Genomic DNA, 20,622 nt, shown 5'->3' on the forward strand with positions numbered 1-20,622 from the left:
AACCTTCATCTACTACGAGATAAATGTAAGTTACTATGGCTAAGACTGTCTGCCAAATGTCATACATATAAATGTAAAAGATAGCAGGGTAGTTTGATACATGTTATTTGGTCTTTTCTTTATAGTTTCTGAAATGCATTTTAAAATATATACTACCTTTATAAACGTTTACTAACACCATCTCAGCTCTTTGCCATCATCCATCAGTGTTACAGCACTATATGATTAATGACTTACTGATGTGAAACTGAAAAGCAGCAGATTTAAAGGTGGAGGTATCTGTTAATTTAAATATCGGTTCAGAGCAATATTTTGACTTCTTTGGCAAACCATCTGGTAAACTAATTAAAAAAACAAACATAAACCACCAGCGTTCACCACATCCAACAAGCTAATCAAAGTGCCTGTTTCTTTTCAAACTTAACATAGTAAATTTCCAGATTTTTAGGCCAGGTATCATTTGATGTAAAAGAGGATGTATTTGCTTGGATTTTGAATGTCAAAACAGCTAGCTTTAGCATATTACCACAAACAAATCTCAAAATCTCACCAGACACAATTCCTTGCCACACCACCAGAGTGTGGCAAGAGTGTGTCGTCGTCTTAACGTCCTCTCACCTGTAGCTCGTCTGTATTAACTTACTTTTTATATGTTCTAATTTGCAAAGTCGTGTCCTCCTGAATTACTGTACTTTTTGCCCATGTAACTTCCTCTTTTTTTAACCCTTTTTTGTTTAGTCCTTCGGGTACTGTTGGTCCTAGTGATTTTAGCTTTATCTCTTTGCATAGCTTTATGTATACTTATTAAATTTTTGCCTCTCATGAAAATGTGCTACAATCCCACTTCCAATTTATGTAATACATAACATTAATTACACCTTCAGGACATTTTTATTCGTCATGTTATTTTCATTTTTACAGTCTCAGCATTTTGACTCCTCAGTCTTGTATCACTGTCAGACTTACATCAATCCTCTCTATTAGTTCTTTCACTACACTACCTAGTATGCATTACTCATATATGCCATACATCCACAGATTCCGTATTCTGTTTAAATTTAGAAAATCACTCCATAGGCTTCTTGTGTATCATGTTACACCTGTGTGTACTTGTGACTTTAACAGATTTATCAAACAAATGGTTTCTCTTTTTATTGAGTGTGTCCCATGAAATACACTCATGAAGAGTTTCCTCAAATTCCCATAGAGCATAAAATTCCTTTCTGGTTTTTTAATGGCTTTTTTTAAATGCAAATATTCTATTAATTAATAACCAAATACAGCTAAGGCACCAAGATTTTTTAATGTTCTGGGGGGGGAAATGCATTGCTGATGTCCCTTTTTTTGTATGGTGATTAAACTGACAGGCTTCAACCCCACTGACTCACTTTTATGTGCCTTTCTGTGCGCCTGTTCTACGTAGAGCCTCCTGTTTACTGTCCTATACATCATTTTTAGGATTTGCAGGAAAGGAAAAAAGGCAGAGAAAGAGAAAAATAGAGAGGGTGGTGGTGGTGGGTGTAAAGAAATAAAGAAAAAATAGGTAAGTGAAAAAATTACAACAAAAAAGAGGATGAATATTTGGTGGCCTTAAAAAGAAGCAGATGAGTCTGAGTGCATGTGTGATGATGAGCAAGAAAGAGTGAGAAAGAGGAAGACTTCAGGTACTCATTAGACATGTCAATGGCTGGAGGGCTCAGCTAATAACAGGCACACTTTTGAGAGAGTGAGTGAGAGAGTGAGTGAGAAAGTGTGTGTGTGTGTGTGTGTGTGTGTGAGATATGGAAAAGGGAGTTTTATGGTCTACTCGCCTTTGTCCTGATTTCAGTTCACAGCTGTCTTCCCTCAGGCTACCAGACCCAACAACCTCATCTACATCTTTTCTCCCTCTTCTGATGTCTCTTTCCACTGTACCTCTTCACCTTTTCTCGTTCTTTCCAAACACATGCCCCCCCACTTCATTCTTTCCAATAAACCTTCTTTTTCCCATCACCCACTTCCCACACACACTCACACGTCCCCTATGTCTGTCTCAAGTAATATTAAGAGATCTCATCACAGTTCTGAATCAAATTAAAGTGAGCAAACAGCATCAACACCTACATTCTTCACCCTGACCGTGGGTGTGCATATGACATTCTAAATGCTAATGAAACACCACGTATGTGTGTGTGTATGTGAGTGTGTGATAGTTCTTTTTGACAGCCCCATTGTTGGGAACATCTCCTTCAAGGGATATGATTCTTGTCTTTATACCCAAATATTGTCTTTTTTACATTGCACCACCCACACACACACACACACACACGCTTTTCACACACTCGTTCACACTTATGGACAATTTGGAGTGCTTTGGGAGGTGGGAGGAAACTGGAGAACCCAGAAGAAACATGTCACAGTACTGAAACAGAAGACCCTGTAGATGTGAGGAAATTTCAGAGTTGAATTCATGTAGCAAATTGAACTTCATAAATAGCCCCATGAAGCTAGTATTACAAAAATGTACAAATCTTTCACCCCAGAGGTCACTTGAAACACACACAAGGTGAGTGCTAACACCTCTGGTCCCATTGTGCAACGCTGCTTATTTTCAGCTGCGATTAGAGCACGCTGACACTTCATTTATCTTCAGATATCTTCAGTGAGAAAAAAAAAAAACCCTCGTGCACACCCTTTTTTTAATCAGTCTAACACCAGTTAAGATGAATGTGCACATACTTTTCCTTCCTTCACAAATATGCTCCATATCCAGACAGTTTAAAGGTTGAATTACTTTTCAACAGGTAGCATTGCTTTACACGTCTTCCTCTCTGACCTTCCTCTCCTTCACCCTCATCCTCTCTGGGCCGCTGCTGCTTTAATGATGATCCACTGTCTCAGACACAAAACTCCCACATCCTGTGTAAAATTAAAGACTGCAACAGCTACACAGATGAGTCAAGAGGGTAAAAGCAGTCTCTCTCTCTCACACACACACACAGACACACACACACAGACACACACACGCACACACTGTGCTCCTTGTGCTTGTCCTGAGAGTTGGGACTTTGGTACAGGCACAGGAGAGCTGTACTACACATAAATGTATCAGAGCAAAGCAGTAAAAACCAGGACACACATTCGGATTAACACACACACACACACACACACACACACACACACACACACACACACACACACACACACACACGGCATGCACTGGGAGAGTGAGCAAGAGAGTAAGGGAGGGATGAACGAAGGGAGGGAGAGAAGGAGGAACGAAAGGCTCATTTAACGAGTAGACAGAAGCAGACGTACGCCGAAGAGAGTGAGAGGTGTGAAGGAAATCTGACCGGAAATAAAAAACTAAACAACGAAAAAAAAAAACAATCTTCATGGGGGGAAAAAAAGATGGTTCATGATATTCTCCAATTATGGAATGAAAGATAAACAAGGAAGGAGCATATTATATGGAAAGGAAATGGACTGAACGAGAAAGAAAGAAGGAATACGCTCTGATACACACTGAGGTCAGTACTTTAGAACACATTTATATGGTTGTGTATGTGTTGTAATTGTTGGTCTTGCAAATTAATTACCGTACACTGTTGGAATAGCGAAGCATATTTCCACAATATTTCTTTCATTAGACAAGCACAAAGCGCTGTTCCTCAGGTTTTGTGAATAAACCAGTCAGACAATTAAATTCAGTTATAATAGACAAGTATAAATTTAGTATTTTATTTTGTCCATCTAAGGATAAAGGTTTTGTGTAAAAAAACAGCCAGGCAATTAAGTTCAAATGAAACATGTCAGTGACAACTTTAGTTAAACAAAGCATTGTAGAACTGTGTGATTATAATAACCTCTAGTCTTCACAGAATAACTTAATATGTCCTGTAATGTAATACAGTATATTACAGAATTCATGTTATAAATGTTTGTGGAATCTATCTATCTATCTATCTATCTATCTATCTATCTATCTATCTATCTATCTATCTATCTATCTATCTATCTATCTATCTATCTATCTATCTATCTAATCCCTCTCTGTCTGTCTGTCTGTCTGTCTGTCTGTCTGTCTGTATGTCTGTCTGTCTGTCCCGCCTTAAATCCATCCATCCATCCATCCATCCATCCATCCATCCATCCATCCATCCATCCATCCATCCATCCAGCCATCCAGCAGCATTAGCTCGGTTTGTGGGAAATCTTTGGTTAAGAGAATATATATTTTTTATAGTGACTAAGTAGTGATGTCACAGGACTTGCTCTGATCTGCGTAATGGTTTTATAGGTTGTGTGTGTGTGTGTGTGTGTGTGTGTGTGTGTGTGTGTGTGTGTGTGTGTGTGTGTGTGTTCATATTGCATATAATAGCAGGTTTGTAATCCCATACATCTGTGAAGTACAGCTTTAATGCTTCGGACTATGCGTCCCTTATTAAGAGCCAGTGTTAACTTTTTTTTGTAACTTATTAATAGTCACAGTGCATAATATCTTTGTCACATGACAGTCTGTGTTTTTTTTTTTTTTTTTTTTTTTTACTTTAAGAGAGTGTAAAGTGTATGATATATGCAAATTGTGTGTTACAAAAATGAGAAGGAATAAAGGTCTTCAAAAGTAACAAATGAAAAGAACTTGGGCATCTTTTTATGATAACCCTAAATTTTATGAATATACATACCATTTTGGTGTTTGAGTACTTCCTCAGCACATAACATGTCATGTCATTGCTGTCTATTGTCCTTTACAAAACCCTGCCTGCATTTACTGATGCACATAACTACTGTAAACTGTAACAATAGGTAACTGCACGACTCTTGCATTCTGTATTTCTACTGGTTTCATTGAGACACTTGCTACTTGTATCGATTCTCAAACAATGCATCTGTTTCTCAAAAACCCCTTAATAAACATGCACAGCAATTATGCCCCCTCCTTCCCTGTCGTTATTACAAAACATTTTTCATTATAAATAGATGTGCAGAAAATGGGATCGGATATAAACTGATTACTGTTTATTTTCGGCCAGGAAACTGGACACTGTTAAGCGCTTCCTCAGTCTCGTCTCAGGGTTTTCCCAAAACGGTGCATGTGCTGTGAGCACTGCGTGTGATCTTGCCTCGGATAAATTGGGATTTTTTTTTTTCTAGAGCAATAAGTGTGTGTAAAATTGTGCTATAGCCTGTTAGTGTAAGCTTTTGGCTGAGAAATGACCCGGGCATGTATTTGGTGTCTTGAGAGACTTCTCTGTGTGCAAACAGATGTAATTGCTCAGACTTAGACACTGGTTAATACGTATGCTAAACTTAGAGTGGTGTGATGTTGAATTTCTCTCTTGTCTTGTGCATTCTTGTGTAACACTCATATCATTAGGGAGGCATGCATATTCTATAGGAGATCTTCAAACCCATCTTGTGCTCATACACTCTCTGCTGCACTACAGTGAGCAACATACATACACACACACACACACACACACACACACACACACACACACACACACACACACACACACACACACCTCAAAATCACATTGAAGTGGCAGTATGATGAGAAGAACATCAGCTTCTGACACGGGGAAGAGAATAGCAGGATTGTAGAAAAAAGAACAGGTTTATGGGGTTGTCACAAATTCCTCCCATTAGCTTTTTGTTTTCCTCCCTGAACAGTGACAATGTTCCTCATTAATAGTTACTCTGCATATGGAAACTTACATGCACCCTGCTATTTGTCAGACTGTAATTTGAATGCAATTAAAAAACTAAAAGCCTATCATTTTACACTGAGCAATACAGAACATGGAAACCAGCCTGCTTTCTGAGATAATTACACAAATACAAATGGTAAAAATGGTCAGATTTACTCCATGTATTTACTTGTAGTAATTGTATTTCAGGGATGTTCACACATACAGTACACATACAAGTAGGGGTCAAATTAAAGGAATTTCTCTTCGACTAGGCACTGTCTAATTTACAGAGGCACAGCTTTGTAAATTACTCACAAGTCCATCGCATTGCTACTATTACCACTGCACTGCCAAGCATGCAATATTACAATGGATATAAAAGTCTACACGCCCCTATTAAAATGCCATTTTTTGTGAAGTAAAACTATAAAACTAAAATAAACCGTGTCAGAACGTTTGCCACACTCGCTGAGAAATTACAGTGCATAAACACATTTTAGGGAATAAAAGGCAAAAGCAATAAGTTACAACGCACACGTTTAGAATTAGTGATTTCGGTGTGTTCTGTATGATATAAAAGGTCGGTTGTTCCTGTCGGTTGACTGAAACCATGGTCTGCAAAAAGGCGCATATGGTATCTCACTTGTTTTATGGTATCAATCAGATAAAATAATTTCCAAAACATTAGCTGTACCGTAAAACACCACAAACACAATCATCAACAGAAAAGGGAGGACCACAGTGACATCCTCAAATGCAGGACATCTGTCCACAGTTATAAAAGTTATAAGGACAAGACATACAGTTGCCATGAAGGCTGCCAGGTGACCAACGACTGCATTAAAGGAGCTGCAGGAACATCTGACAAGTACTGATTACTTGAGACAACAATCTTTCATTCTTCACGACTGGCTATGGTGCTGGGTGGCGAGACAGAAGCCCTGACTCACAAAAAACACTCAAGCCCAAGTAAATCACCACAGACCAGGTGGTCTGATGAGAGCAATTTCACCTTCCAGCACGACAGTGACCCAAAGCAAATCAAGGAACCAACGAATTGTTTAACCAAAAGGAGATCAATGTTTTTGGATGACCCAGCAAAATCTGTGGGTGATCTGAATTGGGACAACACTATAACTGTTTAGATTTTTTTATTCTTTCCCCACTGTACTGTTTTTGTTTTGTTTTGTTTTGTTTTGTTTTTCAGCTTGGCTTTACATTTCTTCCCAGGATCTGGGGAATCAGACAGCTAACTGAGGCAAATCCCAAATCACAACACAACATTACATAACCTCAAACATGCTAGAGATTTAGAGCACTTTCAAAGTATTGGCTGTGCAGGCAGTAATTATAGGAAAGTTTGCTCCCCTTTAATTTTAATAAGCATGAAAGCACTGTAATTTGTGAGCTTACATTAAAACAGTCTGCCTGTGACTTTCAATTAATGAGAAAGAAAACCAGCAACATCTCATACAGTTTTAACACTGAGGTTTTATTAAAAAAAATAATAATAATTTGAATTTTAAGTAGCATTTTTCTGTTAAGTAGACATTAATGTTTTTGTAGACACCATAGAGTGGCAAAACAAAACACTACTGAAGATTTTGCAGAACCTTCACTTAGCCTGTTGAACCAAATTGCTTACTTCAATACACTATATGGACAAAAGTATTAGGACAACTAAATGTTTCAGTCATTTGTGAGATTTTCTCCTGTTACCAGAAAGTTGGAGGAATACAATTCTATTGGATGTCTTTGGATATGATAGCATTACATTTTCTCTTCACTTGAACCAGGAGGTCCAAACCTGTTCCAGCTTGACAAAACCCCTGTGCATAAAATGAGCTTCATTAAGATATAGTTTACATGGGTTGGAGTGGAAGATCTGTAATGGATTGCTATAGAGCTCTGACCTCAAACCTTTGGGATGAATTGGAACACTGACTGCACCCCAGACCTCCTCACACTACATCAGGAGCTGACTTTACTAGAATCACTGTGGCTGAATGAGCACAAATCTCCACAACCACACTACTAGTCTAGTGGCACATCTTCTCAGAAGAGCTGTGATTATAATAAGAACAAATGGGAACTAGGTGTGGAAAGGGATTATAAAATAGCAATCTTGCGGTCAGTTCCCACAAACTTTTGTCCATACAGTGTACTTGATATATGTATTTTCTGTATGCATTTATGTAGTGTAGCACCATCATATCAAACAGAAACAACACTAAAAGAAAATCAGTTTAAACTGCTTACACAGCATACGGGTGATCCTATTTGGGCCAAATATTTTAATATCAACTTTCCACACATTTTATTGGTTTTAGTTTATAGTCTGAGGGTTACTTGTAAAACTCTTTAGTAAATTCCACTGAGTTTCCTAGTGTTAGGATACTACTCACATTAAAAGTATGCAAATTGCAGTATTACAGAGGGTAATGAGACATAATGAGAGTGATCACATGATACACAATATGGCATTAGCAATAATCAGGAGTCATGGCCAGTACAGAGATGGAACAGATGGAAATGGAAATGCTAACAAGGAGCTTCTTTGTCAAATAAATGATTGCCTGAAGCAGGGAGAAGGCAGACAAAAAAGGGTGAAGGAGAAAGAAAAGTGAAAGAGCAGTAGCAGTAGAATGTGCATGCAAGCAAGAGAAAATAGAGTGTGTGAGAGAGAGATAGAGTGAGAGAAGAGAGATCGTAGCAATTGAATTGTAAATTTGACCATTACTGATTACTCAGGTAGAACAACGTCAAGCAAAGTGGTTTACCATTACATCCATCACATTAAAAAGAAGAGAGTGGAAGACTAATAGAGGGAGAGAGTGAGTGACTGATAGAGAGAGAGAGAGAGAACAGAGAGAGAACCGAGAGAGACTCAGGTCTGTAAAATCATGACAGTGATCGAGAGGCAGTCAGAAAGACAGATTTCACCAGCTGATAAACAGGACACAGTATGAGAAGGTGAGACTAAAAGATAGAAAGAGACGGAAAAGAGTAAGAGCAGGATGAAAGGTTGGACAGAGGTGGTGACAGAGGAGAAAGTCAGTGATAGTCATGAAGAGAAAGAGAGAGGGTGGCGATAAAGGCAAACTTAGCAGATTATGATGGAGCAGGGAATGGTGTGGGTTAAGGGATAGAGGGATAAAATGGAGAGGGAGGGAGAGAGAAAGAGAGAGAGAAAGAGAGAGAGAGAGAGAGAGAGAGAGAGAGAGAGAGAGAGAGAGAGAGAGAGAGAGAGAGAGATGAAGAGAAGGCTAGACTGAATGTCATTTAGGCTTCAACTATCTGACTTCTACTGTCAGCTCTGACAGCACGTGTGTGTGTGTGTGTGTGTGTGTGTGTGTGTGTGTGTGTGTGTGTGTGTGTGTGTGTGTGTGTGTATATATGTGTGTATATGTGTGTATATGTGTGTCTGTGTGCTTGAATATGAGAGACAGTGACAATAAATGTCAAACATACTTACAGCCCTGATTAACCTAAATGTTCTCTTGATGCTTATCTACTCAATAAAGTATACACACATACATCCACTTTCCCACTGTTCTGATTAAAAGCCTGATGCATTAGGTGATTGAAACTCAACAGAATAGTCTGAGTGTGTGTGTGTGTGTGTGTGTGTGTGTGTGTGTGTGTGTGTGTGTGTGTGTGTGTGTGTGTGTGTGTGTGTGTATAACATATATAAAATATAGCCCATATCCTCCTAGTTAAAAAATGCACATACACTGTTCAGAGCCTACCTCTGTACACACATACACAGCTCACAGGGAAATGCACATATTGTGTTAAAGCAGTGATTTTACTATAAACCCAGATAACACCTTATGATTTTTCATCAGTATGAAGCAAAGGTCATCAACATAAAGCAACTGATCATAAACTGAATTTATAAGTTGAAGGTTATGCCAACCTGGAGTAGTAACACCAGTCTAGATGTTTTCATTAAATGAAATGTTCATTTATCAAAAAAAATTGTATATACAATTGTCAAATACTTTATTAGGAAAATAAATGTTCATCTGCACATTCAGGCAGTTATCAGCCAATCATGTGGCAAAGAGCACAGTGAATGTAACAATGTAGATTCAGGTCAAGAGCTTCAGTTAATGTTATATTAAACATTCGAAAATGTGACCTCTGTGACTTTAACTGTGACATGGTTGTTTGTGGATTGGTTTGCAAATTCCAGGAGCTGAAAAACTAGAGAAAATTGGAGTGAAACTGTGTAAATGATAAAAAATAAAAAATATAAATAAACAGCAAACAAAAACCTCATGTGTGTGGAGAGATTGCAGGCTGAAACCCTTTGTTAATGAGTTCAGAGGAGAAAAACTAACTAACAGGAAGTCTAGAAAAACCCCACCCCCACCGCTATTCCAGATTTTCAAGAGCCGGTCTGCATGATATTCTCGGATTCTTGTTTGTGGCTGACAGGATTTGAACCCAACATGGTCTTCTGTTGTTGTAGCCATCCACTGTTTTATGAATGCTGAGATGCTTTTCTGAATAAAACACTTTTAAAGAGTGTTTATTTGAGTTACTCAATCCTTTGTGGCAGCTCAAACCAATCTCAAGGTTTAAGGTTCACATTTCTCTTGTCCTTTATATCAACAAAGCCTTTCCACATCATATTTTTTAAACTCTAGAGACTGTTGGGTGTGAAAATCCCAGGGGATCAAAAGTTTATGAAACACTCAATCCATCCCATCTGGTACCAACATCCATGCCACAATATGTCACAGAGATCCACCATGAAAAGTTTGATGAAAGAAGTTTAAAAAGAAGACAATTCAGAATTGTAATTTTATAAAGTCTTAAACGTGATGATTACTGTGCTTAAAATAAAAAAATAAAAAAAATAAAAAAAGCTTAAAATCATTCCAAATGAAAGAGAGCTTTAGTCTACAAAGTTCATGGGAAGGATAGAGCTACAGTCTCCAAAGTACATAACTAGCATAGAGACCAAGTTCCCAAAATATATCCCTAGCATAGAGCTGAAATTTTGAAAAGTAAATGAATCAGTGCTGGAATCTACAATACATAACTAGCATAAATCTGTAGTTTTCAAAGTAAAGAACTAGCATAAACGTTACATATACTAAATACATAACTAGTATAAAACTAGAAGCTGAAAAGAACATGACTATCATAAAGACAGACAGTGAGATTTAGCCAGCTCCCCAGGTTGTGGATCAGTATATAGTTTACACATGCTGAAGCATTTGCAAGGGCCCTAGTTCACTACACATTGTACCACTTATAACTTATTTTCAGCTTTACATGAATTGCAAAACATCACCACTTGTATTTATTAACAACAGGGAATTTTTACTTTGTGATTTCCTCATCTGTCTCGACGGTAAAAAAGGAAAACATAAAATATTTATGTTATATGCTCTACGTTTGTTACTTTAATCGCATTTGTATTTATCTTGGTACTTCAATCAGGCTCATAGATAACTAGTGGAATTTTGAGAGCTACAACAACAATAACAAGCTACTTACATTTTGAGAAGGTTTGGAAAAAATCATTCATGCAAACTGCTTTTCTTTTTCTTTTTTTTTTTTTCTTTCTTTCTTTCTTTTTTTTTTTTTTTTGCTAAATCCTGGTAGGATTGAGAAAGCCCTTAAAATGGCAGTCCCCTGATTAGTGCCCTGACTACTGAAGTAAAGAGTTAATTGAGACACACCAAATGTTTTCAAAATGCATAACTAGCATATACCTGGAGTATATAAAATATTTAACTAGAACAGAATAGAGCAGGAGTTTACAAAGTGCATGCTAGCAAATTGCTAATCTCTGCAAATTACATGACAAGCACACATCCAAAAACAAAAAAAGTACACACTTCTGGAGTCTACAAAGTTTACAAGCAGGAGCTGAATTTGACAGAATCCATAATTAGTGAAGAGCTGCAATCTTACTAATATTAAATGTCAGCAGCTGTACACTACAATTAAAAAAGAGAGTAACAAAGTTTGATAATAAAAGTTCTATGTGTGATTATGTACATGCTGTAAAAATAGCAAATTTTATCTGTAAGAAAAGATTGGTCACAGGGCCATACTCATAATTTAACTGTTTTGTCTTTAAAATTCGAGTGTGTCATGTCTCAAAAAAAGGCACTCGTTAATCTAAATTAGAGACGCTTGACTTTGGCTTGTTTTGATACACTTTATCTAGCATTATTTCCAGGGAAAGAGAAAAACAGAGAAAGAGACCACCTTGAAATCTACTCCCCTGACACTGTTCATTTTATTACAAGGTCACACCACTGCGTTGTTTTGTACTGTACATCTGCTTACTTTGTCTGGTTTTGTCTTTCAGTGTGAGAGTGTTGTGGCAAAAAATTACAGTGTGTTTGTATGTAGTTTATTATAACACACATGCCCATTGAACATGGTTATTACATCTCTCTTTCATTCCAGTTCTATAAGTGTACTAATAGTCTGTTTGCATGTGTATGTGATTGAGAGACAGAGAAAGTGTCAAATGTCTCTCTCTAATGAACATCCTCTGTAGTTTTATCCTTTTATCCTTGTAATGACTTCTACTTATAATAAAACAGAGTGCACTCTTCAGTGAGTTACTCTGAACTAAATCAAATCATAACCAAACTCCCATTAATGCGCTCCTGTGAAGCCAAACTCCATTATACACAATGAATAAGATGGCCGGTGTCTGATGTCTCCTCATTTAAACAAGCCATACTGAATGAAGAACATATAATGATGTGATTCAGATTAGATCCTTTAACACGATCGTGTAATAATAATAATAATAATACTTCTTATTAGTGTTCGTTCAGAGAAGTCATGATCATTAAGGATACAAAAGAAAAAGAAAACATTGGTAACAATATACAATACCAGTACATAAATGAGCATGTACTAATATGTAAAGTAAATGTTACTGTATTATAAACTAATGATGAATAGACATATACTAATCAAGAACTAACCTTAACTACACCATGAGTCACATGACATTATTTGCTTTGCTTTGTAAAAATCAAGAGTTATAGTCTGATTTATCTTAAGTTTGTAAACCAGCGTAACAGTGTAGATTTAATAATTGTTAGAGACTCAAAGCACTTTTGTACGTTGCTCTGGACAAGGGTGTCTGCCAAATGCCGCAAATGTAAATGTAATGTAAATTCATGTGTGAACAACTGCTAGCTTATTGCATATTAGTACAAGTTTGTTCATTAAAGTATCAATTAACACTTTTGGTTAAGCTAAATGTAACTTTCTCTATGAGAAAGAATATTATTTAAAAGTGAGCTATTAAAAATACATTACAAAAACAATTGGATGGAGCCGAATTATCCTCCTCATGGAAAGCACAAAGGCTCAATCATAAACACTTGTTTATCATTCAGTGCCTTTTGGTGGTTTGTCAAGAAGTTTAAGAGCAGAGCTGCTGTGCCTCGTATAGACTGTTCATTATGATATTAAGACAGGAAGCTTAATCAGTACTGACACAATAAACCAGTCCACACTATAACCACAGTTATAAAGCAGTAGAAAACCATTATCTGTAGGCTAAAGCTGATTTGTAGTTTGAAAAGTATCGTCTGCTTCATGAATACATGTTAGTGTGGTATTTTACCCATGAGGACAATGGAGCAGTGCCTTGGGGACCAGGCCACTGTAACCCCTTATAGTGGGTAGATTTAATGAGAAAGGTAGGAATAATCAGATGATTTTATTATTGTGCCCTTGAGTATTCCATGAGAAAGATAATTCAGAACCATGCAATGGTTTTTGTAAAGTACAGACGCTCCCCACCTTACGAACGAGTTACATTCCGAACGACCATTCGTAGCATGAATTTGTTACTGTGTTATTGACTACGCATATCTCTTAATGATGTAAGAGCTATAAATACTATCAAATAAACAATAAAATATACTAAAACAAATAAAAAGAATCTAAATACTGTATACAATATTTAGTATTAAGTAATAAAAAAAATTATACAAATGAATAATAAAAAATAATTCACTTAAAAATGTATTGGCCCTAGTCCAGTGCGTATCATAGAGACTCGTTACGGTCGACGACTAGCCAGCGGCGTCTATCTTCCTTTTTAAATTAGTTTTGACTCCCAACAAATTTCACTTTGAGGACAGGTTTGTTCATATCCGCAAAAATCGGTAAAGTGAATGTTCGTAAAGTGGGGAGCGTCTGTATTTTAAATAGCGCACCTTTAGTTCATATTTTTTCTCATAGAGCAAGTTACATTTAGCTTAACCTAAAGTGTTAAGTAATACATGTACTAACAGGCAATTAAGGTAGCCTTTGTTTACACATGAATTCATGTGAATCATGGTGTAGTTAAGGTTAGTTCTTGATTAGTATATGCCTTAACTCATCATTAGTTCATAATACAGTAACATTTAGTTTACATATTAGTACATGCTCATTTATGTAGTGTTATTGTGAAGTGTTACCAATACATCATAGAGTTGAGCTAATCTTCAGGTATAAGCAGCTAATATAATGCTTGATAATTACCGAATTCTGCGAGAGCCAATAATGGGCACAGGGACACTAAACAAATGCTTTTGATAACCTAGCCAGCTTTATGCTTGATTTAATTTCATGTTCATTTAAAGGTTACATTTGTAAATCAGTTCACTTCTCACAGCCATTTCTCAGAAATATAACTGGCATGCACAGTCCTTTGCTCACCCCTACTACACCATGGACAATATTTCACTTTTAAAACTAGCTCAAACAGGATTCTAATAGTGCTTGAACTAATCAGAGCTTAAACTAAAATATTGCTTTGCCCTAACTTTTAATGGACACGTGCAATGAACCCAGCAAAAGTGAATGCATCATCATTAAGGTAGGAAAAGACACTATAGTTAAATTCAATATAAAACATAGATTAACATTTCCCCTTTGTTCCTCTTTTTGACTAGCCATAATTAATTCATTCATCTTCAGTAAGTGCTTTATCCTGGCCATGTTGGACGCTGTACAGTATAACAATGCCGCTCCACTGGGACTAAAGGTGCCTCTGCTACTGGTACTTTTTCCACTGTACATTTTCTAAATCTGATCCTGTCCTGGCATGTAAGGTCTATTTATTGTTATGTTTTATTAATAGCACTCAGTGCTTTCTATACTCTGAAACAATGGTCAGAGCACTGATTTCAGAGATTGTGTAATTTCTTTGGTGCGTAATTTGTGTGTCGTTAAAGGTCCATGTATTAAGCAGAGGCACAAAAGTCTGTTGCAGCTGATTTTTTTTTTTTTTATTATACCTGAAATATGGCTTAAAGTCATTTTATATACAGTCTACATGCTTTGTGACCTTTTTGTGAGCCAGGCAATGAGGACTGGCTGTCAGATTGCCATTTACAAACTTTTTAACTTGTTCTAGCCCAGAACTCATGCAAATTTGGTCCCATCATGAGAAGCATTATCAAATGGATAGTCCATGTTACAAAAAGACCCAAATCCTCTGCTGTTTAGAGGACTAACTGGGTCACTGATTTGAGTTAAATGTAGGCTAAGTCAAACTAGAGGCTACAAAATATGTGGTTTTATAATCACTACATCAACATTGACCTTTTTATGAGGACTTTAACAAGGTTGTTTATTTTCACGGATTCTCTAAACTTACTGATATCAGACATTCTAGATGAGTTTTCTGTATTTTTATTATTATGTTTAGATTCAAGATTAAAGTTTCTTGTCATATGTACTGGAAACAGTCTGTTACAACACACAATTAAATTCTCTGTGAATCCTCTAAACAGCCTAGGATATAAATTAAGGACAAAAGAAAAATATACAAAGACACAAGACATTAACTACAAATGTACAAAGTTCTAGTAGCACAAATGCAATAAACAGAAGTATGTACATATATAAAGTATGCAGTGTGCAATATAACATCATAGAAAGGCCAAGTCCTGTAGCGGTAAATTGTGTCATTGTTGGTATTTCTATTGTAAAGGAGTTTATGTGTGCAAAATATGCAGAGATAGTCTGAGGCAGATTGGGTCCATGTTGGTATTTTCACAGTAAAGGGGTGTAGTGTGTGTGCAAAATATGCGGAAGACAGAAAAAAAGATAGAGAAGGAGATGTGGCTGAGAGAACTGCATCATTGTTATAACATACATGATAAGAGAAACTTGTCCTGCACACTTTCCACCTCATTAAATCTAACTATAAACCATTAAAAAGGGCAACATTATTATTAAACACTGCATTTACTGGCAAATCCCTGTGGTTTATAGATAGATTAGGCAGAACATTAACACCACCTGTCTAACATTTTGTAGGTCTCCATTATACCACCAAAGCAGATCTAACCCTTCAAGGTATGAACTGCAAAAGACTTTGAGACTAAAGACTGTTATGCCAGAGTAATGAACCTCAGGGTGCACTACTTTGCACCGGCTGCATCACATTACCATGTTCTAATATCATATAACAGCATGGAATGTGCATGCTATTTTTTCCGTAAAATTATTTTATAATATGTAAGAGTAAACGTTGCATATAACCATTAAAAATAATACAGTTGATAATAAAAAGAAGCTCTCTAAAGCTGTATTGGCATATAGATCATTCATGTAAAAAATATTTCTGGTTTCTCCCAACATGATTAGTGCCAGTCAAATTCAAACAAATTCAAAATTCATATATGCTGTCTGTAAAACCTTCGGAAACACTTAATGTAGTCTATTGTCTTTTTGTTTTTTCTGCAACAGATCAGTCCAAATTTAACATTTTTGCCTCTATCAGAAAATTGTAATACTGAGAACAGGACAGGAATTGTTACAGACTGCCTCACAACCATAGTCAATCAAATGTTGTTTTGAAGCAGGTCACGTTAGAGACTTATTACAGGTGAAAACGATTTCGGAACCAACATGACCACCATTCCATACATGAACACCATTAAATTCTGTCTGAACTTCACCAAAATACAATTATCCAAAGGGCACATCCTTTCTGTAGGCTTTGTAAGCATTACTCAGAGATAAAGCAGTTGACTGGAGTGTTATCTATCATGTAATGGCCTGACCAGTCAGCAGACCTAAATCTCATTGAACTGCTCTGGGATAAAATGCATCGCTAAATTAGACAGCAATATAACCCAGCCATTTGGGTTGCACAAGCCAGTGCACTCTCAGTGCCAGTCCCAAGCCCGGCTAAATGGGGAGGGTTGCGTTAGGAAGGGCAACCAGCATAAAACATGTGCCAAATTGAATATACGCGGATCACAAACCTGAATTTTATACCGGATCAGTCAAGATTCGGTTTACATTTCCATTTACATTTGCGGCTTTTAGCAGACGCCCTTGTCCAGAGTGACGTACAAAAGTGCTTTGAGTCTCTAGCAATTAATAAATCTACACTGGTACGCTAGATTACAAACCTAATATAAATGATTATAGATTACAAACTTAATATAAATGGGTTACCAATGACCACCACAGGTATTGTTAGAAAACGGGGTACTGGTAGAAATTGGGCTACTGTTGGCCGAAGAAGGAGAAGGAGAGGAGGAAGACGTCTACAGAGACAGCAGGAAAAGAAGACGTGTAAGAGAGTAGAGGTTTGGGTTGGTACTTTAAATGTTGGTACTATGACTGGTAAAGGGAGAGATGTAGCTGATATGGTGGAGAGGAAAAAGGTAGATATTGTGTGTAGATGTTGTGTGTTCAGGAGACCAAGTGGGAAGGGAGTAAGGCCAGAAACATTGGAGGTGGCTTTAAACTGTTCTATCATGTTGTAAATAAAAAGAGAAATAGTTTAGGGGTGATCCTGAGGGAAGAGATTAATAAGAGTGTAGTGGAGGTGAAGAGAGTTTCTGAAAAAGTGATGAATGTGAAGCTGGAAGTTGACGCGTTGCCTGTAAATGTCATCAGTGTTTAGGCTGCACAAGTGGGTTGTGAGATGGAGGAGAAGGGAAAATTCTGGAGTAAGTTGGATGAAGTGGTAGAAGGGGTACCTAGGAAAGATTGGTGATTGAGGCAGACTTTAATGGGCATGTAAGTGAAGGAAACAGGGGTGATGAGGAGGTGATGGGTAGGTATGGCTTTAGGGAGAGGAATGTGGAAGTGCAGATGATGGTTGATTTTGCTAAAAGGATGGAAATGGCTGTGGTAGATACTTATTGTAAGAAGAATGAGGAGCATAGGGTGATGTGTATGTATGTTCTATTTAGGAGATGCGCCTGAAGGAGATTGAAGACTGTAAGCGGTTGGCAGGGGACAATGTAGCTTGACAGCATTAGATGGTGGTCTGTGGGATGGCTTTGAAGATAAAGAAGAAGAGTATTAGAAGTTGGAACCTAGGGAAGGAGAAAAGGATTTATACCATTGGTGAGGCAGAGGGACCAAGCTGGGAAGGATGTGCTGCAACTTAAAGCAATAATAGTTGCAGATGGAAATGTGTTGACTTGTAAGGAGAGTGTGTTGAGAAGATAAAGTAAGAATTTTGAGCAGCTGATGAATGAGGAAATTGAGAGAAAGAGAAGGGTGGGTGATGTGGAGATGGTGAAGCAGGAAGTGGATAGGATTAGTAAGGAGGAAGTTAAAGCAGCGATTAAGAGGCTGAAGAGTAGAAAGTCGGTTGGCCCAGATGACATCCCAGTAGAAGCATAGAGATGTTTAGGAGAGATGGCAGTGAAGTTTTTAATAAGATGAGAGAATGCCTGAGGAATAGAAAAGGAGTGTGCTGGTACCGGTTTTTAAGAATAAGGGTGAAGTGCAGACCTGCACTAACTACAGGGAAATAAAGTTGATCAGTCACACCATGAAGTTATGGGAAAGAGTAGTGGAAGCCAGGCTGAGAGAACAGGTGAGCATCTGTAAGCAGCAGTATGGTCTCATACCAAGGAAGAGCACTACAGATGCAATATTTGCTTTGAGAATGTTGATGAAGAAGTATAGAGAAGGTCAGAAGAAGTTGCATTGTGTGTTTGTGGATTTAGAGAACGCATACAACAGGGTGCCGAGAGAGGAGTTGTGGTATTGTATGAAGAAGTCAGGTGTGACAGAGAAGAAATTTGAGGGTGATGTAGGACATGTGTGAAGGCAGTAAAGTGTGCAGAAGGAACGACAGACTGGTTCAAGGTGGAGGTTGGACTGCATCAAAGATCGGCTCTAAGCCCTTTCCTGTTTGCAGTGTTGATGGACAGGTTGACAGACGAGGTCAGACAGGAGTCTCCATTGACTATGATATTTGCGGATGATATTTTGATTTGTGGCGGGAGTGGGGAGCAGGTGAATTAAAGTCAGTAGGAGTAAGGCAGAGTACATTTGTGTGTATGAGAGGGAGGGCAGTGGAGTGGTGTTGTTGCAGGGAGAAGTGGTGGATAAGGTGGACAGTTGACAACAGTCAACAGTGCAAAGTAAGGGAGTGTGTGTTAGTGGAGAAAAGAGTGCAGGCAGGGTGGAGTGTGTGAACAAGGGTGTCAGGAGTGATTTGTGATAGAAGGATATCTGCAAGAGAGAAAGGGGAAGTTTATAGGACTGTGGTGAGACATGCAATGTTGTATGGTTTAGAGACAGTGGCATTGAGTAAAAGACAGGAGGTGGAGCTGGAGGTAGCAGAGCTGAAGATGTTGAGATTTTCATTTGGAGTGATGTGGATGGACAGGATTAGAAATTAGTCCATTACAGGGACAGCGCATGTAGGAGGTTTTGAAGACAAAGTGAGAGAGGCGAGATTGAGATGGTTTGTACATGTTTAGAGGAGGGACATGGGGTATATCGGTAGGAGAATGCTGAGGATGGAGCCACCAGGAAGAGGGAAAAGAGGAAGGCCAAGGAGAAGGTTTATAGATGTGGTGAGGGAAGACATGCAGGTAGTTGGTTTGAAAAAGGAAGATGTAGAGTACAGAGTAATATGGAGACGGATGATCCACTGTTGCGTCCCCTAACAGGGGCAGCCAAAATAAAAAGAAGAAGAAAAGGAAGATTAGACAGAAGTATCCAACTAACAGAGAACACTTTTACTACATTTTACAAGAGGCATGGCAAAGTATTTCAAATGAATATTTGGAGAAACTAACTGCCCAGATGCCAAGAGTGTGTAAAGCTGTTATTCATTATAAGTAGGATTTTTTAATGTAAATAAAGAACATTCATATAGTTGTTTGGTCAAAGTAAATCTTTATATTGTTAAACTACCTTGTTTGATGAATATAAACAAAAGAAACATAAAAAAACTATAAAAAAAAAAAAAATAGGTGTTTCTAAACTTTTGACATTTGGTAAATGAACTATACAAAGAGATGAAAATCCCATGATATTAAAATCCCATGGTATCAACAATTTAAGAACATGTAACAACTGTATTGCCATGCCACAGTAGGTGCATTTCCTGTTTTGTTTTGCATGCATGGGCTGTAAAAGGCTAACTGAAAAAGAGAGGACAGTGTTTGTGTGTGTGTGTGTGTGTGTGTGTGTGTGTGTGTGTGTGTGTGTGTGTGTGTGTGTGTGTGTGTGTGGTCTTTCTAATTTGGATTGCAGGGACCTTAGCCAGCGATCAATAATCAGGGAGCTGTAGATGAAGCACTCTGTCACCAATCTCTCTCTCTCTCGCTTGCTTGCTCGCTCTCACACACACACACACACACACACACACACACACACACACACACACACACACACACACACACACACACACACACACACACACGCACACATGCACACACGCACACATGCACACACTCTCTATGAGAATGTGTGTGAAGAGAGAGACATGCATAGGCCCCAGCTGCCAACTAAAACACCTTCACATGATACAAATGCACAAACTGCATACACACACACACACACACACACACACACACACACACACACACACACACACACACACACACACACACACACACACACACCAAACTCATATACTGCAGGAGTATGACGACACAAGAATGCAACCATGCAAACAGAG

At 37.8% G+C, this 20,622-nt stretch overlaps 2 protein-coding genes across 3 annotated transcripts in view; one reads left to right on the forward strand and one right to left on the reverse strand.

Moving 5' to 3' along the window:
- dock2 (dedicator of cytokinesis 2) overlaps positions 1-20,622 on the reverse strand; it is a 122,616-nt gene that overhangs the window by 24,460 nt on the left and 77,534 nt on the right. The gene's annotated exons all lie outside the window — the stretch shown is intronic.
- insyn2b (inhibitory synaptic factor family member 2B) overlaps positions 2,867-20,622 on the forward strand; it is a 36,587-nt gene continuing 18,831 nt past the window's right edge. For both annotated transcript variants that reach the window (XM_083547086.1, XM_083547087.1), the window contains exon 1: positions 2,867-3,509. The gene's annotated coding sequence lies outside the window, so the exon portion shown is untranslated. The remainder of the gene's footprint in view (positions 3,510-20,622) is intronic.

The sequence above is a fragment of the Silurus aristotelis genome (genome assembly GCF_946808225.1).
Source record: "Silurus aristotelis genome assembly, chromosome: 7".
In the NCBI taxonomy this organism is placed as follows: domain Eukaryota; kingdom Metazoa; phylum Chordata; class Actinopteri; order Siluriformes; family Siluridae; genus Silurus; species Silurus aristotelis.